The sequence below is a fragment of the Eschrichtius robustus genome, chromosome 4, assembly GCF_028021215.1.
Source record: "Eschrichtius robustus isolate mEscRob2 chromosome 4, mEscRob2.pri, whole genome shotgun sequence".
NCBI classification, from domain to species: domain Eukaryota; kingdom Metazoa; phylum Chordata; class Mammalia; order Artiodactyla; family Eschrichtiidae; genus Eschrichtius; species Eschrichtius robustus.
Window position 1 is genome coordinate 8,330,501 of NC_090827.1, and position 27,343 is coordinate 8,357,843.

The following is a 27,343-nucleotide window of genomic DNA, read 5'->3' on the forward strand; positions in this document are numbered from 1 at the left end:
CTTTTCCTTTCAGGTCACCAGACATCATGGCCCTGAGAGATGGGTCCCAGCCCCAGGAGTCAACTTCTGTGGAGTGCTGTGGACCAGGCGTTATGGTTGATAGCTGAGAAGAAAGGCTTGATTTGATCACGTAAAGTCTTTCTTTCCATAATAACTGGTTCAGGACAGATAAGGTTTTTCGTAGTAACTTTACCTTGAATTCAAATTCTGGGGAAGGAGCAACCAATTAAGCAGAAGCATCAGTGAAAAGACGGTGCAGCAATACGAGAAACACAAGGACAGCCCTCACAATCTGACTAGACTGAAATAAGAGCAGCTGAAATTGAGAAAAGGCTTTTGTCTGCCTAGAATATTTCTGCTGCGCCATTTCTCTCCCTCTGGTCATTTCTGTGTGTTTAGGCATTTCAAGCTAGAGGCTGTTCTGGGCATAGTATAAGGCTGGCTCCTTTGTTCACCCTGGTCTTACTTTGATTTGACCTTTCACTTAAATTTGTAGTTATTTGGAAACTGTGCCTTGGGGAGGGAGTTTGAGGTGGTGAGCAGGGAAGGGACTGAAGCAAAAGAACACCATTAATAACCATTTTGGTAGCTCGTTGACAGTGGAAGTTCGTGCTATGATGTTTTAAATGCATTTCTGGGGACTATGTCAGCCCCCTAATGTGACTGCAAGTTAAAACTTAGCTTGGATGTGGCTTTAAAGAACAATAGAATGACCTAGGGAGCTTTTTAAAAGTACCCATGCTTGGATCTCATCCCTGGACTTTCTGACTTAATTGGACTAGGACGGGACCCAATTCTCAAACTTTTAAAAAAGCTCCCTCAGGTATTTATAATGTGCACATATTTCTAATGTGCAGCCAGGACATAGAACCCCTGAAAGGCAGGAAAAAAATTCCAAATACAAAGACAGGGTATGCTCTGGTCTGTAAGGGCACTTCTGCTGCTATTTGGAAAGGATCCATCAAATCCTTAGTGGCACCTGCTCTGGCATTTGTGAGTGGCATTTGTTGAGATGCATCAGCCTCAGAGATGCTTAGCTCTGTGTTTCCATCAGAAATCCTTGCCTAAAGTTATGCAGGTTGGGATTATATATATATATATATATATACATATATATATATATATATGTATATATATATATATATATATGTATATATGTATATATATCTATATTTATATAGATATATATAGCCCGGCATGCATGTGGCAGGTATACCTGTTAACGGCTTAAAACGATAGTGGTGTACAGTGAAAATTCAAACTTAAGGAAATCCTTCTGAAGGAATGCCACAGTGATCATTATAACACTAATGGCATTTCAAAAGTATAAATTTTCACTCATTTGGGCTCAAAGTCTTTTTCAAATGTGGCATTCAAGAGATCGTTCTGTGTCTAAAATTTGATATTCAACCAGAGTAAGAGAGACTATGGTTTTTTAAATTGACACAATTTCTTTGATAAAGTAAAGGCTGTCAAAATTATATGTAGAAGCCCTAAGGCAAGAGGAAAGATACTTTCCATCTCCGTGGTAAATAAGTTTCTTGACAGAGTCTGAGTGAAAGAGGAGAGCGGTCCAGCTGGCAATCTCCTGATAGTCATTCTTGGCATGATGGAAGAAGGATTTTGGAAGGGGGAACATAATTAGCTTTCATCACAGTGTCATGACAGAATCCTCCCCTCTGTGGGACTAGCCTTATGGAAAATATTATTATACCCACTGCCATTCATAAATGGGCTGCATTATGCAACCAATGATAAAAAAATGTTTGACGTTCCATGAAGCCTAAATCGAGAAAGCACAGCATATGAATTTTGATTTAAGTGGGCAAACAACCTCGTGGGAAGAGAGCAGTTTAGTCCATGACAAGCAATTCGGGCTTTTTGATTCCTCTGTGTTCCAAGTTTCAGTGGGCTGATAAATTGGAAGTGATGAGTGATTAACTTTGTTGCAGAGTATAAAACTCCCTCTGAGAATTAGAACTGATACTGGATATTTACTCAATATTCTCCCAAAGAGTATTTGCCTTTCAATGTATAAGCACAAAACTTGATACTAGGAGTTCTGAGTTCTGATCCCAAATTTTCAAATAGGTACTATAAGCAATTCTATCTCTGGATCTTGCTTTTTATCACCTGTAAACAATGGGATTTTATTCATTCATTTGTTCATTCAAGAAATATTCATTGTTGCCTATTATGCACCTAAACACCTTCTAGGCGCTGAGGATACAGAGAAGAACACCACAACGAGCTTGTTCTCAAGCAGTGCACAGCCTAGACAACTAAAGAAGTAAGTATGGACTATTCAGAAGAGCAGAAACATACACAAAGTACAACAGGAAATAACTAACTTGGTTGGGGAGGGGAGGTAGAATTCCACAGAGCAAGGAATTATTTTTTTCTTTTTTAAAAATAATTATTTATTTTTATTTTTTTACTTTATTGGGGCATACTTGATTTACAATGTTGTATTAGTTTCAGGTGTGCAGCGAAGGATTCAGTTATACATATACATATATCCATTCTTTTTTAGATTCTTTTCTTATATAGGTTATCACAGAATATTGAGTAGAGTTCCCTGTGCTATACAGTAGGTCCTTGTTGGTTATCTTGAGCCAGGTCATGAGCACATAGGCCCATATTCATTTAAGATTCTGTGATCTTAAAATTGAAAATAAAGTAGTTCAATAATAAATGGAGTTATATGCACAGACATAGAAAGCAAACTTATGGCTACCAAAGGGGAACCTGGAAGGGGCAATAAATTAGGAGCCTGGGATTAACAGACTACTACATATAAAATAGATAAACAACAAGGACCTACTGTATAGTACTGGGAACAATATTCAATATCTTGTTATAACCTATCATGGAAAAGAATCTGAAAAAGAATATATATTTATGTATAACTGAATCACTTTGCTGTACAGCTGAAACTAACACATTGTAAATCAATCATACTTCAATTTAAAAAATAAAATAAAATAATAAATGGAGTTATGTGGGTCAATTGTTGTCTCTATCTAAATTTCAAGAGTTTTTCCATTAGTCTTGTAAAGCAGCGGTCCCCAACCTTTTTGGCACCAGGGATTGGTTTCGTGGAAGACAATTTTTCCACGATCCGGAGTGGGGGGATGGTTTGGGGATGATTCAAGTGCATTACATTTACTGTGCACTTTATTTCTATTATTATTACATTGTAATGTATAATGAAATAATTATACAACTCACCATAATGCAGATTCAATGGGAGCCCTGAGCTTGTTTTCCTGCAACTAGATGGTCCCATCTGGGGATGATGGGAGACAGTGATACCCAATGTGTGTTGCTTATGTCCAGTCTACTCCGTAAGATGTAGCTTAATTGTCACTTGCCACTCACTGGTAGGGTTTTGATATGAGTTTGCAAGCAATTGATTGATTAGGGTCTCTGTGCAGTCAAACCTCTCTGCTAATGATAATCTGTATTTGCAGCCAATCCCCAGCTCCACCTCAGATCATCAGGCATTAGATTCTCATAAAGAGCGCTCAGCCTAGATCCCTTGCATGCGCAGTTCACAGTAGGGTTCGCGCTCCTATGAGACTCTAATGCTGCTGCTGATCTGACAGGAGGTGGAGCTCAGGCGGTAATGCGAGCAATGGGGAGCGGCTATAAATATAGATGAAGCTTCGCTCGCTCACCTGCCGCTCGTCTCCTGCTGTTCAGCCCAGTTCCTAACGGGCCATGGGCAGGTGCCTGTCCATGGCCTGGGGGTTGGGGACCCCTGTTGTAGAGCATCAGAGAATAATATTTGTTAAGCATCTTGTCGTCCTTTCATAGCGCTGTACCAGGCCCTACCTGGAAAGCGTCATGGTGCCACAGTCCCTCAATTCAGTTGTGCTGCCTGCCTACCATCTGCTTGGCTTTGTACAACACCCTAGGCAGACGGGAAGGAATAAGACATAGTTCTGCTTTTATTGAGTTTAGTAGGCAGCTGGGGGGAAAGATTTATAAACATATCTTACTTAAAAGTAAGGAGATTACAGAGTAATGAGCCCCATAAGAGGGGTTGATAAAAGATGCTATGGCAACTCAGAAAAAGGGGGCACTTAATTTTGACCAGGGGTGGGGTTTTAGAAGAATAACACCGCAGTTCATATTTATTGAGCTCTTATATCTTGTGGGCATTTCCCATGATTGTCTCATTTAATTCCTTATTACAATCTTATAAGGTAAATATTATTACCCCTTTTTACAGGTTAAAAAAAAAAACAAACTTGGGCTCAGAGAAGTTACCTACTTAGCCCAAAATCACAGTTATTCTTAAAAAGGTGAGCTTTCAACACAAGTCTGCCTGAAACCAAAGTACTCATGTGCAGCTGTAATTAGATACTGCTTCCCAAAGAGAGGTCTCCTAAGGAATTGCTTGCGTTTGTTTCCTAGGGCTGCTATTACAAATTACCACAAACTGGATGGATTAAAACAACAGAATTTATTTTCTCACAGTTCTGCAGCCCGCAAGTTCAAAATCAATGTGCCGGCAGGACGGTGCTCCCTCCGGAAGCTCCAGGGGATAACCCTTCCCTTCCTCCCCAGCTCTCAGGTACTCCAGGTGTTCCTTGGCTTGTGGAAGCACAGTCCCAAGCTCTGCCTCCTTCTCCACGTGACTCCTCCTGGGTGTCTCTGTATCTTCTCCTTTGTTTCTCACAAGGACCTTGGTCATTGGATTTAGGGCCTAATTCAGGAGGCTCTCTCATCTTGAGATCTTTACCTTAATTCCACCTGCAAACACCCTTATTCTAAACAAGGTCACATTCATAGGTACCAGGGTTTAGGACTTCAAGATATTGTTCAGAAGGCCACAATCCCACCCACTAGAGTACTGCTTTAGTGGACTGTATAGGACAAGTCAGAGTTTGTCAGAACGGGAGAGTACCCCAAGCAGAAATAACAGTGGGATCAAAGACTGGGCAGGTAAGAGAAAGCCACATTGGAAACTACTTGTATTGGGTTGGCCAAAAGTTTCATTTGTTTTTTTCCATAAGATGGCTCTATAGCACTTAGTTGTCTTTAACTTCATTCGAAACAATTTTGTTAGATTGTATGTGACACCTCTCATATCAGCATGCATTTTAAAAAAGACATCAAAATTGGTGAATTTTTGTGTAGCCATTTTAATATTGAAGATGGAAGAAAAAAAGCAACATTTTCAGCATATTATGTTTTATTATTTCAAGAAAGGTAAAAAAGCAACTGAAAAGCAAAAAAAGAGTTGTGCAGTGTATGGAGAGGGTGCTGTGACTGATCGGACGTGTCAAAAGTGGTTTGCGAAGTTTTGTGCTGGAGATTTCTTTCTGGATGATTCTCCATGTTTGGGTAGACCAGCTGAAGTTGATAATGATCAAATGAAGACATTAATTGAGAACAATCAACGTTATACCACGTGGGAGATAGCTGACATACTCAAAATATCCAAATCAAGTGTTGAAAATCATTTGCACCAGCTTGGTTATATTCATCACTTTGATGTTTGGGTTCCACATAAGTTAAGCGAAAAAAACCTTCTTGACCATATTTCTGCATGCAATTCTCTACTGAAATGTAATGAAAACGTTCTGTTTTTAAAACAAATTGTGACAGGCGATGAAAAGTGGATACTGTACAATAATGTGGAATGGAAGAGATCGTGGGGCATGCGAAATGAACCACCACCAACCACAGCAAAGGCCGATCTTCGTCCAAAGAAGGTGATGTTGTGTATATGGTGGGATTGGAAGGGAGTCCTCTATTACGAGCTCCTTCCGGAAAACCATACAATTAATTCCAACAAGTACTGCTCCCAGTTAGACCAACTGAAAGCAGCACTCGACGAAAAGTGTCCAGAATTACTCAACAGAAAATGCATAATCTTCCATCAGGATAACACAAGACTGCAAGTTTCTTTGATGACCAGGCAAAAACTGTTACAGCTTGGCTGGGAAATTCTGATTCATCTGCCTTATTCACCAGACATTGCACCTTCGGATTTCCATTTATTTTGGTCTTTACAAAATTCTCTTAATGGAAAAATATTTCAATTCCCTGGAGGACTGTAAAAGACACCTGGAACAGTTCTTTGCTCAAAAAGATAAAAAGTTTTGGGAAGATGGAATTATGAAGTTGCCCGAACAATGGCAGAAGTAGTGGAACAAAAGTGTGAGTATGTTGTTCAATAAAGTTCATGGTGAAAATGAAAAATGTATCTTATTTTTACTTAAAAATCGAAGGCACTTTTTGGCCAACCAAATACCTTGTTAAACTGGGAATGCCAAAATAAAAATAAACAAACAAGAAAGCATATGCTGAGAAATGAGTTTCAAACACTAGAGAAAGGTTAGATAATCCAGAACCTGGTCCACCAAGCTAAGTTATTAGGGCTATATTCAAACCTGAGAGTCATTCAAGACTTTTTATGTAAGGAAAGAGCATAATTAATTATGCATTTTATAAAAGTCACTCTAGTGCCAATATAGAGGCAGCATTATAGGATGGGAATTCATGGTCAGGGAGATCTACTAGGTAGCCTTTGACATAACCCAGATGGATGAGAATAGATCAAAGACCATTGAAAAGGAAAAGGGATTATGAAATCAAATAATAATAAGGGATAGATTTGACTAGACTTGATAATCAGCTTCACTGTGCAGAAGCTTTTTAATTTGATTAGGTCCCATTTGTTTATTTTTTCTTTTGTTTCCCTTGCCTGAGGGGACATATCTCAAACAATATTGCTACAACCAATGTCAAAGAACATACTGCTTATGTTTTCTTCTAGAAGTTTCATGGTTTCAGGTCTTAGTTCAGCTATGGCTAGGACTTCCAATCCAATGTTGATTAAAAGTGGTGAGTCGGAATCCTTGTCTTGTTCCTGATCTTAGAGGAAATGCTTTCAGCTTTTCACCACTGAGTATAAGGTTGGTTATAGATTTGTCATTTATGGCCTTATTATGTTGAAGCATATTTCCTCTATACTCAATTTGTTAAGAGTTTTATCATAAATGGATGTTGAATTTTGTCAAAAGCTTTTTTTTTTGCATCTGTTGAGACAATCATATGAAATTTATCCTATGCTTTGTTAATGTGGTGTAACACATTGTTTGATTTGCAGATATTGATCTATCCTTGCATTACTAAAATAAATCCCACTTGATCATAGTGTTTGATCCTTTTAATGTATTGTTGAATTCAGCTTACTAATATTTTGTTGAAGATATCTGCATCTATGTTTATCAGGGATATCAGCCTGTAATTTTCTTTTTCTGCTATGTCTTTGTCTGGTTTTGGTATCAGGGTAATGTTGCCCTTGTAGAATGAGTTCTAAAGTATTCCTTCCTCTTCAAATTTTTGGAATAATTTGAAGATAGGTGTTAACTCTTCTTTAAATGTTTGGTAGAATTTCCCTGTGAAACCATCTGTTCCTGGACTTCTGCTTTGGGGAGTTTTTTTTTTTTTTTTTACTGATTAAATTTCATTACTGGTAATTATTCTGATCATATTTTGTATTTCTTCCTGATTCAATCTTGGGAAATTTCATGTTTCTAGGAATTTATTCATTTCTTCTAGGTTGTCCATTTTATTGGCATATAACTCTTTGTAGTAATCTCTTATGATCCTTCGTTTTCTTGTGCTGTCAGTTGTAACTTCTCCTCTTACATATCTGATTTTATCTACTTGTGTCCTCTCTTTGTTTTTTCTTGATTAGTCTGGCTAAAGTTTTATCAATTTTGTTTATTTTTTCCAACAATCAGATCTTATTTTCATAGATCTCTTCTGTTTTTGTTTTTCTTTGTTTTTTTAACTCTCTATTTAATTTACATCCACTCCAATCTTTATTGTCCCTTCCTTCTATTAATTTTGGGCTTAGTTTGTTCTTATTTTATACTTCCTTTAGTGTAGGTTAGTTGTTTATTTGAGGGTTTTTTGTTTGTTTCCTGAGGTAGGACTGTATTGCTATACACTTCCCTCTTAGAACTGCTTTTGCTGTGGTCCATACATTTTGGATCATTGTTTCTGTTTTCATTGGTCTCCAGGTATTTTTTGATTTCTTATTTATTTCTTCAGTGACCCACTCATTGTTTAGTAACATATTGTCTAACCTCCATGTTTGTGTTTTCTGCAGTTTTTTTCTTGTAGTTGATTTCTGGTTTTATACCATTGTGGTCAGAAAAGATGCTTGATATGATTTCAATCTTCTTAATATTATTGAGACATGCTTTGTGGCCTAGCATATGATCTATCCTGGAGAATGTTCCATGTGCACTTGAAAACAATGTGTATTCTGCTGCTTTTGGATAGAATGTTCTTTCTTTCTATCTAGCTAGCTAGCTAGCTATCATCTAGCTAGCTATCATCTATCTCTCTATCAATTAAATCCATGTGATAATGTGTCATTTAAGGCCAGTGTTTCCTTATTGGTTTTCTGTCTGGATGATCTGTCCATTGATGTAAGTAGGATCTTAAAGTTTCTTACTGGTGTTGTATTACTGTCAATTTTTCCCTTTATGTTTGTTAATATTTACTTTCATGGATTTAGGTGCTCCATGTTGTATGCATAGATATTTACAAATGTTATATCCTCTTGTTGGATTGATCAATTTATTATAATGTAATGTCCTTCTTTGTCTCCTGTTACAGTCTTTGTTTTAAAGTCTATTTTGCCCAATATAAGTATTGCTACCCTGGCTTTCTTTTCGTTTCCTTTGCATGGAATATATTTCCACCCCCTCACTTTCAGTCTGTGTGTATCTTTAGCTCTGAAGTGATTCTCTCATAGGCAGCATATGTATGGGTCTTGTTTTTATATTCATTCAGTTACCCTATGTCTTAATTGGAACATTTAGTTAATTTACATTATAGTAATTATTGGTAGATATGTATTTATTGCCATTTTTTAAATGTTTTCTGATTGTTTTGTAGTTCTTCTCCGTTACTTTCTTTTTTTCTTGTTCTCTTCCCTTTTGATTTGATGACTATTTTTAGTGTTATGTTTGTATTTCTTTTGCCTTATTTTCTGTGTACCTGTTAAAGGTTTTTTTCTTTGTGGTCATCATGAGGTTCATATATAACAACCTATGTATATAGCAGTCTAAGTTGATGGTCACTTAAGTTTGCATTTTAAACCCTCAACACATTATGTTTTTGACATCATATTTTAAATCTTTTTATTTTGTGTGTCACTTTATTATTTTAGATATAGATGACTTTACTACTTTTGTCTTTTAACCTTCATACTATTAGTTTGGCCAAAAAGTGCCTTTGGTTTTTAAGTAAAAATAAAAGACACATTTTTCATTTTCACCAAGAACTTTATTGAACAACGTACTCACACTTTTGTTCCACTACCTTCTGCCATTTTTTGGGCAACTTCATAATTCCATCTTCGCAAAACTTTTTATCTTTTTGAGCAAAGAACTGTTCCAGGTGTCTTTTACAGTCTTCCAGGGAATTGAAATTTTTTCCATTAAGAGAATTTTGTAAAGACCGAAATAAAAGGAAATCCGAAGGTGCAATGTCTGGTGAATGAGGCAGATGAATCGGAATTTCCCAGCCAAGCTGTAACAGCTTTTGTCTGGTCATCAAGGAAACATGCGGTCTTGTGTTATCCTGATGGAAGATTATGCGTTTTCTGTTGACTAATTCTGGACACTTTTTGTAGAGTGCCGCTTTCAGTTGGTCTAATTAGGAGCCATACTTGTTGGCATTAATTGTTTGGTTTTCCGGAAGGAGCTCATAATAGAGGACTCCCTTCCAATCCCACCATATACACAACACCACCTTCTTCGGACGAAGATCGGCCTTTGCTGTGGTTGGTGGTGATTCATTTCACATGCCCCACGATCTCTTCATTCCACATTATTGTACAGTATCCACTTTTCATTTCCTGTCACAATTTGTTTTAAAAATGGAACGTTTTCATTAAGTTTAAGTAGAGAATCACAAGCAGAAATACGGTCAAGACGGTTCTTTTTGTTTAATTTATGTGGAACCCAAATATCAAAGCAATTAACATAACCAACCTGGTGCAAATGATTTTCAACACTTGGTTTGGATATGTTGAGTATGTCGGCTATCTCCCGCGTGGTATAACGTTGCTTGTTCTCAATTAACGTCTCGATTTGATCGCTATCAACTTCAACTGGTCTACCCGACTGTGGGGCATCATCCAGCGAGAAATCTCCAGCACAAAACTTCGCAAACCACTTTTGATACATCTGATCAGTCATAGCACCTTCTCCATACACTGCACAAATATATTTTTTTCTTTTTTTTTGCATTTTGGTTCTGTTTTTACCTTTCTTGAAAAATAAAGCATAATATGCCAAAAATGTGGCTTTTTTCTTCCATCCTCAATATTAAAATGGCTACACAAAAACTCACCAGTTTGATAAGTCTTTTTTTAAATGCATGCTGATATGAGAGCTGTCACATACAATCTAACAAAATTGTTTCAAATGAAGTTAAAGAAAACTAAGTGCTCCTAGAGCCATCTTACAGAAAAAAAGAATGAACTTTTTGGCCAATCCAATAGCTTTATAGATGGTTGATCCACTACACTTACTATATGTTTGCCTTTACCAGTGAGTTTTTTTCTTTAATAATTTTCTTATTTCTAGTTATGGCCTTTTCTTTTCCATTTAAATAAGTTCTTTTAACATTTAAAGAACGAGTTTAGTGGTGATGAACTCCTCTAGATTTTTGCTTGTCTGGGAAACTATCTTTCCTTCAATTCTGATGATAACCTTGCTCGTTGTCAAGAGTATTCTTGGTTGTACTTTTTTTTTTCTTTCAGCACTTTGAACGCATTGTGCCATCCCTTCTGACCCCTAAAGTTTCTGCTGAAAAATCAACCTGTAGTCTTATGGGGTTTCCCTTGCGCATAACTAGTTGTTTTTCTCTTGCTGCTTTTATGATTCAGTCTTTAAATTTTGACATTTTAATTATAATGAGTTTTGGTGTGGGTCTTTGGGGGTTCATCTTGTTTGGCACTCTATATGCTTCTTGGATTTTGATATCTGTTCCCTTTGCTAGGTTAAGGAAGTTTTCAGACATTATTTCTTCAAATACGGTTGATGTCCCTTTATCGCTCTCTTCTCCTTCTAGGAATGCTACAATGCAAATGTTAGCATGCTTGATGTTATCCCAAAGGTCCATTAAACTATCCTTCTTTTTTACTGTTTTTTTTCTTTTACTCTTCTGATTGGGTGTTTTCCACTACCCTGTCTTCCAGATCACTGATCCATTCTTCTGCATCCTCTTATCTGATGTTGAGTCCCTCTAGTATATTTTTCATTTCAGTTATTGTATTGTTTAGTTTTGATTGGTGCTTTTTATATTTTCTATCTCTGTTGAAGTTCTCAATGAGTTCATCCATTCTCCTCTCAAGTCCAGTGAGAGTCTTTTATGACTATTAATTTGAACACTTTACCTGGTAAACTGCTTATCTTTGCTTTGGTTAGTTCTTTTTCTGAGATTCTGTCTTGTTCTTTTGTTTGAAAGGTATTCCTATGTCTCCTCATTTTGCTTAACTCTCTTCGTTTGTTTCTGTATATCAGGTATATCAGTTACATCTACCTGTCTTGAAAGAGTAGCCTTATGTAGAAGGTGGCCTGTGGGGCCCTATGGCACAACCTCCCTTGGTCACTAGAGCCAGGTGTCCAAGGATATCCCCTGTGAGGGTTGCGCATGCCCTCCTGTTGTGGTTGGGCTATGATTGCTATAGGTGTGTTAGTGGCAGGGCTGACCCCTGGCCCGGCTAGCTATGTATCTCAGCTGCAACTGCTGCAGATACCCTGTTGGGGGGCTGATCCCTGGCCTGCCTGGCTGAACAGTCTGGCCACAACTGTTTCAGGCATGCTGAAGTGCCAGGCTAGCCTCTGGCATGACTGCCTGTGAGGCCCAGCCACAAATGCTGCAGGCCCACTGGTGTGCATAGCTGGCCTCCAGAGCAGGAGCTGCTTTGAAGGGTTTCCAGGGTCAGCTGAGGCTGCCTTTCAGGTGGGGTGGAGTAAGAGCTGCTTTGGAGAGGCCGACTGGGGTGGATAGGTTGGGCGGAGCAGGTTCTCAGGAGACTGCTGGGGCAGGGCATGATGTTAGCTAGGTTGCTGAAGAGCGACAGAAATGGCTGGGCCAGCTAGGTGGAAGGAGTATTAAAAAGATGGCACCAACCCCACTTCCATTCCCAGAGAAAGTTCTATCAGATCTCTACCCACATGCCCTAAAATTAGTTACTGAATCTCCTCATATGACCCAGGTGCTTTTCAAGCTGCTGCTTCAGCACTGGGACTCAGAGTGAGTTTGTTCATAATCCCTTCAAGAGCCAAGTCTCGGTTTCCCATAATCCTTTGTGTCTCCAGGTGTAAACCTGCTGGTTTTCCAATCCAGATATTATGGGGGCTTGTCTTCCCAGTGCAGGTTCCCTGGGCTCAGGGAGCCTGATGTGGAGGTTGGACTCCTGTTCCTCAAGGAGTACCTCCATGGTTGTGATACCCCTTGTGGGTCACCGCCCTGGGATGGGGGTTCTGATTGGATCGTGTCTCTGCCACTCCTACCTGTCTCCATGTGGCCTTCTTTTAATACCTTTAATCATAGAAGATCTCTTCTGCTAGTCTTCAGGTCATTCTCTGGGACAGTTAGTCTGCATGTACTTGTAGTTTCAGCGTGTCTATGGGAGGAGGTGAGCTCAGGATCTTCCTACTCTACCGTCTTGACTGGGACCTCAAGAACTCCCCTTTAAACAGAACAGCTTTCATTTGACCAGATTGAAAATATTATTTGAATAACCAAATTAATATAGATATTCACTATAAATAAAATATTAAAATTATGGACAAACCAATATGTTTACTTTAAATAATCATCTATAGTCTACCAGAAAAAAAAACACTATTTTTTTTAAAAACTATGTTTGATGACAATCTTTCTAACCCTTTTGCTTTACATACATATATCTTGTTTCTTTACATACAAAATAATTGTCAACCATAAGTCTATCTTATAAAAAGCTATGATGAAATGTAGTACCATGTCATAAGATATAGTTCAACATCATTTTTTATGACTTAATTTTACTTCTCTGTATTGATAAAAAACAGTTTACTTAATCAATTTCTTGCTTTAAGGCATTTAGATTACTTCCAACTTTATACTATTATGAATACTATTTTGAAGAACATTCTTATAGCTTAGTTATTGTGTCTATTTATGCCATTTTCTTATAATACGTTCTTAAAATTGGAATTTTTAAGGTTTTGAGATATTTTGCCAGGTTTTCTATCAACTCATGTGAATGAATAAGTGCATTGTCATTATTTAAAAGATTTGACAATCGGTGTGCTGGCATTTCTTTTGCCCTACCACATCCACACTCTACCCATTGCCGCCCTGATCTATAGCCCAAGAAGGCCGACCACTAAGCATCATATTAACCAATTCTCTTGCCTCTGGCTTCCAGTTGGGTTTGGCCAGCGGAGGACACGGCAGGATATTGGAATACTGTTGGAAAGAGAATGTGTTTCCTCCCCGGGCTCCCTCTGTGCCAAAATGGTTGACAGTTGCTGCATACCTCTTTTGTCGGGTGTCCCTTTCCTGCAGCCATAGCCCTCCCAGGGTTCCAGTAAAAACTCCCTTTGTTTCCTCATCAGGCTGAAGATGGTATCAGTTTCCCATAGTTACTATTAAGTTTCTTATTGGTTATCTTAAGCTGCTCACGACTTTAAAACAATCCCTTCATTAAACTCTCTTCAATTACCCCAAAGAGAGTTTCACCTGTTTCTTGCCAAGACTCTGACCAAAAGATGCATAAGCACAAATTATTTTTTAACATAGAACTAACCCAGGGAAGTCTATATGAAATGCCTGTGAACAAAAAACAGCGAAGTAAACACTTTTCACCCACCCTTCACATTGTGATAGGCTTGTCTCCACAATATTAACTTTTTTCCATTAACAGTTTGGTTTGGACCACCAGAAAAATCAAGTTACTTTTAATATTCTTAAAGAAAAATTTGTTTTCTCATAAGAAAATAAAAACTAACAGGTAGTTTAGAGTACACTGAAACATTGTCAATTATGCATTTTTACCATTTTATAAAGTTGAGATAAATAATTGATTTTTAAAACAAATATTCAAAAGTTATTTATTTATCCAACAGGTACATACACAGATGCTCACGTCACAAATCATCAGGGAACTGCAAATCAAAATGACAAGGAGAAATCACTGCTCACCTGTTAGAATGGCTATTATCAAAAAGGCAAGAGATAATAAGTGTTGGCAAGGACATGGAGAAAAGGGAACGTTTGTGCACTGTTGGTGGGAATGTAAATTGGTGCAGCCACTATGGAAAACAGTACAGAGATTTCTCAAAAAATTAAAAATAGCATTACCATATTATCCAGCAATTCCTCTTCTTGGTATTTATTCATAGGAAATGAAAACACTGATTTGAAAAGATAAATGCACCAACATGTTTATTTCAGCATTATTTATAATAGCTGAGGTATGGATAAGTGTCTGTCAATGGATGACTGGATAAAGAAAAGGTGATATCTATATATCTATATATATAAAACACATCTATACACACAGTGGAATAATATTCAGCCATAAATGAGCTCTTGCCATTTTCAACAACATGGATGGACCTGCAGGGCATTATGCCAAGTGAAATAAGACAGAGAAAGACAAATACTGTATGATCTCACTTGTATGTGGAATCTAAAAACAAATGAATAAACAAAAGATGAAGCTCATAGATAAAGAGAACAGATTGGTAGTTGCCAGAGGTGGAGGGTGGGAGGGAGGGAAAAATGGGTGAAAGGGATCAAAAGGTGTAAACTTCCAGTTATAAAATAAATAAAGCATCAGGGTATAATGTACAGCAAGATGACTATAGTTAATAACATTGTATTGTATATTTGAAGTTGCTAAGAGAGTAGTTCTTAAAAGTCCTCATCAGAAGAAAAAAAATTGTAACTATGTGTGGTGATGGGTGTTAACTAGACTTATTGTGGTGATCATTTTGTAATATATATAAATACCAAATCTTTATGTTGTATAACTGAAACTGATATAATGTATGTCAATTATACCTCAATAAAAATTTTTATTTATAAATTGTGAAAATGTATACTGGAGAGGCAGCCAGAGTTCACCGACAGTTATCAGTTAGACCATTCTCTATTTATTTCATACAAAGTCAGTATATTCAGAAATATTCCAAACTTGTCAGTCTCTTTAATTCTGTGGCCCTCTCAGGTATTTTTCTGCTAAGATCTTGCTAAGGTGACACACTTCACCAGCATCAGTGATCTGGTGTCTTTCTCAAAGGTAGGCTCCTATGGTGACCACCACTCACTGCTTCTTCATCTGGGATCTGCCTCTGATACTAACAATCATGAAACAACATCCCTGAGCATATTCGCAAACCTTCTGCACACGACAGCGTCATGTGGCTATGGGATAACCGACACCCACTAAGAGTGCCTGGCATCCTGCGAGGATGGGACCAAGCTAAGCCTGGTCTCCAGACACTGTCCCTGCAGAAAGTCTTAACATTTCTAGAGCAGCTAGAAACTATTCTAAAATTAGCGCATGTTTATTTCAAAGGTCATTTACTTTGCTGCTACATTCCAATAAAGGGTAAAGTAATAACAGAAATTGAGAGTTTGTAAAAAGCCCATTATGACAACACCTCAAAGCTGCATTAGGCTGGCAAATACACGAGTTCTAAAATCATCAGGAAGAGAAATAATCACCTTTTTGTTGATGGTAACCACAGACATATATAAATAGATTCACTGTCAAGTTGTAGTTCAGAGAGTTTGCTGAGTCCTAAGAAATGGTATCTGGCCCATGCCTAACAATAAAGAGGGTTTTTTCTTCAAATTAGTTAATTGTTCTAGACAGCCCTAAAAAACCCTGGATGGCAAAAGTGACAAAATAAGATATCATCATAGTAAGGAAGTTAATAATTTCATATATTTATTAGTTTTTGTTGAGTCTCTACAGGTGCAAGACAATAGACCATATTAGATATTTAAAAGTTTATATGGAAAGCTTGAATTACGGTTTTTAAGCTGCCAGAATAATTTTGAATAGTAGTTTTGAAATTAGGGTTAATTCCTATTTATGTTTCTGCTTGAAACTTCATTGTAGTTCTGAGAAATTTTTTAAGCCTCAAGCTTGTGAACCTGAGAGAGCTAGGTATCACTGAAGAGCCCATTGAACATTTAGCAAGTTCTTGTCCTGTGAATCCTGCTGAAGCATGAATGCCACTGATTAATTTTTATTTCAATTCTGTTTGAAATGCTACAATTCTTCAGTCAAGTCTCAGTATAGTGGCAAACCATTGTAATTCACAGATGTCAGTTTCATCTCTGGAGTATTTAAATGCCAGAGGAGAATGCTGAGAATTAAAACAGCAATGAGAACGACAGCAAATTAAATGTAGGAAGGCTACTGGATACAGTCTCATTTTCTAGTTCCTCTCAGAGTAAATATATGGAAAATTACATGAAAATTAGTTTTCTGTATCATTTTCAACAAAACACAGTGTTTAACTAGCTTTGTGTAATGTCAAGTAGTTTGGAATGTTACAAGTAATCAAATGCTGCAGAGGGGTAATTCCTTTGAAGACAAATAGAATTAAAAGTAGGGGGAAATTCAAGCACAAATGTAACCTTTTCCCATGGGCTTTAACCCACTTCCTTTTAACATTAGAAATGGATCACATTTGACAGACATCAGTATTTAACATACTACTGCAAAGAATTTACAGGTGCTAGATTATCACCAATGACACACACTGCTTTCTAGCTGGAAATGAAACAAGTGGAGACTTAGAAGAAAAATTAAATCAGTCTTATTAGCAGGAGATCAGTTCAATAAATTTTAACTGATATCCTACTACATGCAAATCAAAGATAGGACATAACCCCTAACCTCCTGTTACTTACAACCTGATTAGAGGATGATATGAATTTATAAACAATGATAAAGATAGAATAAATAAAGAATAAAAATAAACTGTAAGAATAATTACCATGAGAAGCGCTAAGTACACAGATTCAAAGGAAGAAAATACATCTTTTTGAGAACATCAGAAAACTCCATGGAAAAGATAGACTTAGAGATGGAAAGAATGTCCTCAAGATGGGGAAGACAAGAATTTCAGGAGACAGTAAAAGCACAGACAAAAATAAGGAAGAAAAATATATATGTTGCACACAGAAAAAGCATCTAGATTTCACTGCAGAATAGTTGAATGTGTGCGACAAATAATTGGAAAATTGCGTTAAGATTTTTAGATTTCATTCTGTAAGCATTAGGGAGACAAAAATTGTACATGCAGAAGAAGTGTCTTGGGCAAAGTTATGATTCATATCTCAGCGATGAGTAGGAATAATTGGTGTGGGGAGAAACAAGTTGAGAAGACCAGTTACAGTACAATCTCAATAGTTCAGGTGAACGGTATGTAATTAAACCCAATTCTTCAGCCAAGAGGACAACTATTGAAGAACTGAGTTGCTCTACACGCAGTCAACAGATCTAATGCTATGGAAACGAGTCTTGCTTGAGCATCATAGTGTGTAGTCAACATGCTGTAATACCTGCAGAAATAGAATCAGGCAAGACATGTCATCACAGCTCACTATCATAATATTTAACATAGCAAGGTTAAAGGATTTCCGGAAAACTGAACGCAAATAATCCACCATTGCAGTAAATAGGTGTTTTTGACATCTCTCCCTGTTACTCTGGACTCTGGGTAGAAACACCATATGTCTGGAGTGGTTCGGAATTGGGCCAAGGTACTCTGCTCCTTAATGGCAGCTGAGACCAAAAATGTTGGTCTTAATTTTTAACCCTATGCTTATGCCTTTCAATATTTTTAAAAATTGTGCCTCTTTTTTGTTCATCTAGAAGGTGATACAGTGTTGGGGTCCTCCTTATGTTCCAGAGCTGGCTTCTTCTGCTGACACAAATGCCTTTCTTCAGCAAGTAGTCCGAATCTAAATAAGATAAATGGTTGTCCTCTGGGGCTTATCACAGAGGAGCCTCTGGGCATGACTGAAGACACTCAATTAGGAGGTGTCATTCCCAGGTGTGACAGAAACAGGAATTAAATCCTAAGAAAGTGCAATCCAGGCACTTGAATTCCGGGTGACTAATTTGGTTGACTCCACTTGCAAGGTTTGATCGGCCACTGCAGGTGAAAGGATTTGATTGAGCATAGATCCAAAATCTCCCCAGAGCTGAGTGACCTTGTGAAGCAACTTTGCTCCGTCTTTTATTCAGTGAGTTATGCTCAGCAAAGCACGGACATTTTCCATTAACCTCTGAGGCAACAACAAATTTATCCATTTCCCTTCCCTGCTTACTCACCTCACTCCAGTCCTTCAGCAAAATGCCCCTCACTTTTCTCATTTGCCAACTTGTCAGGCAGGCTGCGTGGACTAAGTCCCCAAGTAAGACTGCTGTCTGTACCAAAGTTACAGGGTCCTTGAGTTTTAAACTGAGTTCCTGGAATTCGGGCTTCTCAAAAGGAATTCCAGAGATAATTTAAAGTGCCTAGAGAAACAGAGAAAACTCTTCAGACTGACTGAATATCTGTGTGGAGCTGGATCAAGTCACTCCAGACATATTTACCATATGCCTAACGCATCAGGCACTGTACCCGCCGCTGGATGTACAATGACAGATCACAGTCTCTGGAGAAAGAGGGAGGGTGGCTTGTAGAACAGGTTTTAGACTCTGATAGACCTGGGCTCACATCCCACCTCTAACTTCCTCTGTAGTTTTGATAACATACTTAATTTCTCTGAGCCTCAGTTTCTGCATCTGCAAAACGGGGGTAACGGGTTCATGATGATATCAGTGAAATGCTTATATTCGTGCAGATAGGAAGCATGCCCAAATGTTAGCTGTTTGTTGTTGTTGCAGGGTTTTATTTGTCTTGTTTTGATTGGATTTGGTTTGGGTTTGTTTTGTTTTAGAAAATCGCTGTCGAGGGGAGGGGAGCACATTAAACCAATGATTGTAAAATAATGTCCAGACAATCACACCAATGGACCTCTCTCCTTTTTCAGTAAATATTTAATCATTTATGGAATTAACATCTTAAATGAAATATAAGAGGATCCCCTTTGTCTTAATATCATAAGGTCTGTTTCATGTGTATAGACATAAATAATAACAAAGACCCTTAAACACAGGTTTATTCTTAGGAAGAGGGAAAGGCTTTGAAGCAGAGTTCTGTTACTGTTCACGTTATTAGCACCGCCCACAGCATAATCAGTCAAGGCCAGGCTTTAGTCAGATGTTGGCTCAGCCACTAGCAAGTTACAGGAAAGCACTGAAGGCGCTGCTTTGCCGCATGTGCTGAGGAGCCGTCATGCCTGGAATTGTTGCTATGCTACCAGAAAGACTGCAAGCTCATGATATTCCCACGGCAACCTATGTAATGTGCATAAAAAATCTGTTGGGGTTTCTATCAGAATTTCTAACAGCCAAATGGCCATGTGGAAAATGTATGATTCTTTTTATAACCTAGGCCTTGGAACACACATGATCCACAAACGGCAAACGTAATCAGAGACTGCAGGAAAATCTTAAAATGTTAGAGATCTTGTTAGTTTCAGCCCCTTGTGTTGTTCTCATTAGCCTGGGTTCAGTGTGCCATGTCACATCACCGAAGGCTCAAACCAAGCAAAGAGTTGAGTAATAAGATGGGCCGAGGCCATTAGAAACTCAGAAGAGGACAGTGACCCAAGGAATCTACAGCTGCTGTAGACCCCGCATATGCTAAGATGCTATGTTTCTCCCGGCTTCATCCACACGGACACTCTGCTCGTGAGATAAAGGCCACAAAGGTGGTCATACTCGAAGTCACCCTTCCACTCCCAAACCAAGCCCCTATGTCCACCTGTGAAAGGCTTCCTTGGAGGCCTGCCCCATCACATGCCATGGGATCACAAAAGTCTGGTTTAATGTAAATATAAAAGAAAAAAGAAAAGGGATTTGCCCCTGTGGGATGTCTGCCCTAAGGATATACTGAATGCAGAATTTGGGATTAGCAATGAGGGGATTTCTCTTTTAACTTGGATTCAACTTTTTATTCTGCCCCCCTTGATCTGGTACACTGTCTTCAGGGCATTAAGCCTCGTGGGTTTACTCCTGAGGGGCATGTAGGTCTAGCTTCTATGCTTTCTATTGCTGGCTGCTTTTATTTTCTCTTACTGTGAATTTGCCTTTGATGTTAATTAAGCTCCCTTTAGTGTTATGAGCCTCTCAGTATCTGATCTAAAGACTTTCACACATAAAAAAATAACAAGTTGGAAAGAAAACAGGTCAGTGATAAAAGAGATGTGGAATCTGTTCGAGTTGCTACATTATAAAGAAGGTCAGCCCTTTAAGTGGTCAAGTCAAATAGGATGACACCTGGGTTAAACCATCCCTCTGCGAGAGTTCGTGAACCCTTCCACAGGCGCGCGCAGGCCTGGGAAGGCTCCTCAAGCCTTCGTTTCTCTCCAGTGGGTGTTGCATTTCAGCAGTGCTGGGGTTCTGAGTGCCCTAAGTCAGATGTGACCCAAACAAAACTTCATTTTAGGAATTAAAGAGCAGAGAGTCCGTAGTGACAGTCCAAGAGCACATATCAAGGCCAAGACTTTAAAAGGGCCTTTTAATACTGATAACCTTGATTTTTTTATAACAGGTTTGGATCTTGTTTATTTTGCTTTGTTTTTTTAACGTGACATGTCAGGTCAGAAAAGTTAAAGTCTCCTAGGTAATGACACGCTCAGGACGCTCGAGGACGGTTACTTCCTGCTGACTGCAGGTACACATTTCCTTTCTGCAGCATTGGTGAGTATTGGTGTCTCCCACAACATGAGAGCAGAATTCTAACTAACTCCACCAATTCTGTAACCTACCTTCCAGGGTGCAGCGACACCTGTAACCAAGCAGGACCATACGGGGCCTTCCTGGGACAGATGCCTTCCCCATACCCTGTACCGTAGCCCCTTTGAAGGACCTAGATAACAGTATCTGATGCCCATTCCTGAGTTGTTTTACAGATGCTAAAAGCCCCAGCAAATGGAAGAAGTTAACTACTTGATGACCATGAGCCCCAAGACCTACTGGTGCCTAAGGATTGATAATGTTAACCCCTGTGACCCCGTTACCTCACCATCAACCAATCAGAGAATTGTGCAAGAGCTGATCACATACCCTAGGACTCCCTCCACCCCTGGCCTTTAAAAATGCTTTGCTGAAACCCAAGTGGAATTCGGGTGTTTTGAGCACTAGCTGCCCCGGACTCCTTGCTTGGCGCCTGCAATAAATACTGCACTCTCCTTCACCCCAACCTGGTGTCAGTAGATTGGCTTTACTGCCCAGGGGCAAGTGGATCGAAGTTTGGTTCAGTAACACACCAGCAAGTTCCCCCGGCAGTATTTACAAAAAAGATGATGTCCTCCAGGCACATAAATATTTTGTTACTAGCCAGGACTCTGCTCCCTGAACCTCAGAAAGGCCACAAGGACCCAATCTGCTTGTTTCCACTCTAACTCAAGACCTGCCCTAGATGAAAGCCCACCTAGATACAACACCCTGCCTACTTTCTCCTGAGCCCTGGCCTGATTTCAGCACATCTTCACAAGCTGGAGAAGACTTGCTTTCATTTTAACACCCCAATCCTACAGGAAAAGCCCGTAAAAGACACAAAATCTACAAGAGTGATATTCTTAAACCAAGATAAAAATTTCTGTCTCTTCACAACTCACATAAAAACCTCACTGTCTGAAAACCTGACCCAACAGATAACATGAGGACTTCCTACATCTTTCTATAAAGGCCGAATGAGGGGGTTTGGAATGTGACATTAGTTAGGGGGTTTTCCACACAGCCTTTTGTACAAGAATTGCCTGATAAATGAGGTAAGACCCAGGAACACACACACACACACACACACACACACACACCTACATATGAGGGAGGGAAAATACATACATTAAAAGACTGTAATTTCTGATGTAGTCTCTTGCAGACTACTTTTGGGAACCATTGCTTATAATAAGACACACCGATCTCCATAAGGTGACTTACTTGAAGAATAACAGAGGATTTTTTTAACCACAGAAGTGGAATAGTTAACAGAACTAAACAGATAAATAGCAAAATATTCACAATGATCAGAGGGAAGAGGTTTAGTTTATAGAAAGGAAAGCATGGTGATATTATTACAGATTTGAGGGCATATATATCATAAGGAGAGGTTCAAGTGTCTGCATACACAGTTTTCTCAAATGATCACAGGAGTTCTTAGTTTTTCCCCCAATATGATGCAAATGAAATAATTTTTCCCAACCATCATCCCTAACCTCTTACCTTGACCGGAGATAGAGGAAGCTCCCATGTTGATTTTTCTATAACACAGGGGTTCAAGAAGAACACCTGAATTCCAGGAACCATTGAAATTGTCTTTCATCCCCCCAGGTACTAGTTGCTCAACTGCAAATTTAGCACAAAGGTCTCACCATGCCACCAAATGCTCGCTCCAGCCTCAGGGAGTTCTCCAATTCTGAAAGGCAAGAAAAATTCTATATAACCACTAATAATATAAATTATTATTTGCCTCTTAAAAAAATACCTAAAAACAACTTAGGCACTCTTAGTCAGCCCTGGAAGAATTTGGAACCAAAATATCCAAGAAGCTTTTAAAAAAATAACTTAAACTATAGTCAGCCTATATTGTAACCGTGAGGAGTAGCCAAAAAAGTGTATATAAAACACACCACCCTCATCAAGGAGCCAGTAATGAATACTTATTGAGGCCTATATGGTAAATAATTTAATAAGGAATTTAAAAATAACCATAAATATTGCATGTATCCTTTTGTATATTAAATGCCCATCATTATCAGCGGAGCTTCGAGATGCCTCTTCTGTTAGCATAAGTACCGTGTTACCAAGTCCAAGTTCTTACTCCTCACTGCACAACAGGCCAATAAATCAAGAGATGAGTTGTGGGCTTCCCTGGTGGCGCAGTGGTTGAGAATCTGCCTGCCAATGCAGGGGACACGGGTTCGAGCCCTGGTCTGGGAAGATCCCACATGCCGAGGAGCAACTAGGCCCATGAGCCACAACTACTGAGCCTGCGCGTCTGGAGCCTGTGCTCCGCAACAAGAGAGGCCACGATAGTGAGAGGCCCATGCACCGCGATGATGAGTGGCCCCTGCTGGCCGCAACTAGAGAAAGCCCTCGCACAGAAATGAAGACCCAACACAGCAAAAATAAATAAATAAATTAAAAAGAAAACCAAAAACCTGTCTTAAAAAAAAAAAAGAGAGATGAGTTGTTGGGACAAGGAATTGTAACTTTATTCAGAAAACCAGCAGACCGAGAAGATGGTGGACTAGTGTCCCAAAGAACCATCTTCCCCGAGTTAGAATTCAGGCTTGTTTTATACTAAAAGGGGAGGGGTTGTGGTTGGTTGCTGCAGACTTCTTGGCGTCAGAATCCTTTGTTCTTGCAACTGTCCAGGTAGGTCCAGTCACAATGTTCCTGTAAATCTCCCACAAGGCAGATGTTATTCTCTGTTCTGCAACTTTTTATCTCTATATGAATGGAAAAGTATTATAGCTTTAAAGGTCATAAAGTTGAGAATGGGCTATCCTGTATATCTTAGGCTATAGGCAACCAACATCCTTGCAGCAAAAGCAATAGAACACAAAGGTTAAAGTAAAAGAAACAGATCCAATATGGAGTCAGATTTGTTCTTCCCTATTACACCTGCACACTACTTGAAAAAAATTTGCCTTCCAGTTAGCTGGTTTGCTAAGAGACAGCCATAGAGGTCTTCCTCACTTAATAGTCATATCGCTAGGGAATTGAAACCACAATGCAATTTTAGAAAATCAAATAAAAACTTGAAAGTGCTTTTCATTATACATTTTAGAGGGGCAGTCAATTGATAGTTTGCTGTGTTAACACTTTTTCCCCACTTTCTTTCCTCTGGTTCTTTAAACTGAATAAACAGAGGACTAATTATGAGATAAGCCATTAATTTAGTTATGTTCAGGGTCTGAAAATTCAGGAAAAAGGATGAATCAAAGGACTGAGAAATGGAACAAGCAAAAGACCACAGAATGCACAAACAGGCATGCCTAGACCATCTTATGTGTGAGCACTGCCAGAGGGGAGCACAAATTAGACAGGAGCCTCTGAAGACCCTCCTAGATCCACAGACCTATGAGGGAGGGAGGCTGTTACTGGGAATCAGCTTCAGAATCCCTGTCACCCAACCTCCATCCCGTAACCAAATTCAGTACTGAGCTTCTGCTTCTTACTATGTTTAGAATCCAGTTCCCTCATACAAATATATTTTTTCTCTTAGAAGTGTTTAGCCTCTTGTGCCCTCTTATGCATTAAGAGTTATTGATTTGACATCCATCAAAAGACATGTCAGGAAGCAAAAAAAATAACATTAACTGAAGGCACACACCTACGTAGAGTGTGTACCCTCAATTTCCTCTCCTACTCAGCCCATAAGCCAAACAGCTTTTCTCATCTACAAGTTAAATATGTATTTATAAAAATTCTTACTTATAAATAATAACTATGTGTCTGGTTGTAATTATTTGCAATCATGGCCAGACAGTAGAAATAAATAGACAGATACCCTGATTTTTTAAAAACAAAACAAAATAGGAGGAAGTTACAGTTGTAGAAGTGGTGGCTTGTCATTTGTTTATTCACAGTCATGGTAATGCACCAAAATTCATTATAGTCAGTGGGCTATGCTCTTGGCCTTTAAGTAGGAATCCATTAGCATCAGCTTGTTTCTCAGTTTTGCATGGCAAAGAAATCACAGTGAAAATGTCATTTGTATGTAAGATATTTGAAACCTAAATCTATTTCCTCAAGAATAAAAGATGCAGATACTTGTTCACTGTGCTCTTTCATGTCTTAGTTTCTTTTGAGCAGTTTGCAAATTAGCTGTAGTAATCATGGGGCATCTACAAAGATATACACACCTGAATCTTTCATGGAAAAAAAGTAGTATTTATATTAGGAGTGCATCTGCTTTGCAGCTTAAAAAATGATTTCTTTGACGGTACTGAGGAATGTTTTAGGTGGGTGAGTGCAAAAAGTCACTTGTAGAGAAGACAAGCAGGGGATAGTGAGGGACCCATAGCAGTAGTCCAGCATGTTGGCCTAAGGTGATAGCGGTAATGATTGAGAGTATTGGGCAGAATATATTTTGGAGGTAGAACCAAGAACCATTCTGATGGATATACTGGATATGGAGAAAGAAGACAAGAGATGAATCAAGAATAACTTAACTAACTCAGAGGATGCTGATTTTATTTACTGAGATGAGAAGATCAGGGGAAGAACAGGAAGAAAAAAAATAAAAGTTTGAGACATTTATTCTGAGACAAATGACATGTTAAGTAGGTGAGTCGATTCTGGAGAAAGGTTGGGCTAGAGATATTTTGAGAGCATTCAAAGCCATTAAATCGGCTAAGCAAGTGTGTGTAAATGGAAGAGCCCAAAGGCAGCTCAACATTTATAGGTCCAGTGGAGAAGCTAAAAGAGACAGAGGATCAAGTAGGAGAAAACCCAGAAAAGGAAATGTCATGGAAGCTAAGAGGAGAAAATGTTTCAAAAAGAAGGGAGTGCTCAGCTGTGTCCAATGCTGTTGAGAAGTCAGTGTCAGTGGGAGTGATGACTGGATTTGGGAAATGGACTTCGTCGGCCATCATGTCAGGCACAGTCTCACAGGATTGAGACTGCGTATGCCTGGTGGGAGTGGATTGAGGAGAAAATGGATGGTGAGAAAATACAGACAGTTACTACAGAACACTCAAGGAGTTTGCTATGAAGAGCAGCATTTTGAGGGCTAAAGAGAGGATGCTTTTTCAAGGTGAAGGTATGTCTATATACAAGTAGGAACAATTCAGTAAAAGGAAGAAACCAATGGGGTGGGAGAGAGAGGATAAACACAGGAGGAAGATCTTTGAAAGGCAAGAGTCACTGGGATCCAGGACTCCAATGGGGGTGTCCTTGACAAGGGCAGATGGTTCATCCTTTGTAGGAGTAGAGGTTTCAGGTGCAGTAAGCGGGGTAGGGCTTATAACGGGAAGGTGAAAGGTTTCCAGTTGTACTGATTTCCTAAAAGAAAATGAAGCTACCTTATCAGCTGAGTCAGGGGATGTGAAATGGCAGAGGGGTGAAAAAAACAGAGAAGAGAGAGGAGGATGAATAAGATGGTCATTTTGGAGAGGAAACCAACTGTGGAAGTCTGGTAGGTTTGCCTGAGGTTGTGGTCATGGCTGTATTAGGATGAGATTTGATTAATATAAGCCTAATCTTTACTCTTAACTTTTTTCTCCTTATAAGATAAAAAAAAAAATCAAAGATAAAATGAGCAAATAAGATCAAGATACAAACTCAAACATAGCTTTAATGATTAGTTTAAGCCTGTGCCCCCAAATAGTTGATGTCCTCTTAGAGGTCAGCAGAGTAGTGTTCATTAAATTCATAGAAGAGTATAAGTTTACAAGCACGGATTTTGGAGTCACATAACTCTGCCACTAAGTAGCTATATGATCTCAGCCTCTATAAATCTCAATTTTCACATCTATAAAACTAGGATTATGTCTAACTCATAGACTTGCTGTGAAGTTAAATGTGTGCTAATGTGGGTTGAGTCCTCACTCAGAGACTGACACATGGTTAACCAATAAATGGTAGTAACTTTTATTACTTGTGAATGAGTGATTGAGGTGACAAAAATGTTTAACTTGTAAATGTTGCTTTAACCTACTTGTCTTTGATCTGTAAACCTGCCAGAAACAGAGAATGAAAGAGAGCAAAGTTCATTTACCTGGATAATCAGCTAATGCTAATTAAGAATTGCCATATATACACTACCAAATGTAAAACAGATAGCTAGTGGGAAGCAGCTGCATAGCACAGGGAGATCAGCTCAGTGCTTTGTGACCACCTAGAGGGGTGGGATAGGGAGGGTGGGAGGGAGACACAAGAGGGAGGAGATATGGGAACATATGTATATGTATAGCTGATTCACTTTGTTAAAGCAGAAACTAACACACCATTGTAAAGCAATTATACTCCAATAAAGATGTTAAAAAAAAATGAGCTCATATCAAGCTTCTTTTCCAACCACAATGCTATTATACCAGATATCAACTACAAGAAAAAAGTAAACTGCAACAAACTCAAAACATGTAGAGGATAAACAATATGCTGCGAAGCAATTAATTGTGACTGAAGGAATAAAAGAAGCAATGAAAAAAC

General features: G+C 38.7%; 1 long non-coding RNA gene across 2 annotated transcripts in view; it reads right to left on the bottom strand.

Moving 5' to 3' along the window:
* Positions 1 to 17,289: 17,289 nt before the first annotated feature.
* LOC137763953 (uncharacterized) overlaps positions 17,290 to 27,343 on the bottom strand; it is a 298,397-nt gene continuing 288,343 nt past the window's right edge. The window contains exons 7-9 of one of the 2 annotated variants that reach the window (XR_011073879.1): positions 22,406 to 22,598; positions 18,404 to 18,589; positions 17,290 to 17,628 (exon numbers count right to left, since the gene is read on the bottom strand). This is a non-coding gene — a long non-coding RNA (uncharacterized lncRNA). The remainder of the gene's footprint in view (positions 17,629 to 18,403; positions 18,590 to 22,405; positions 22,599 to 27,343) is intronic. The other variant, XR_011073880.1, reaches the window with a different exon arrangement.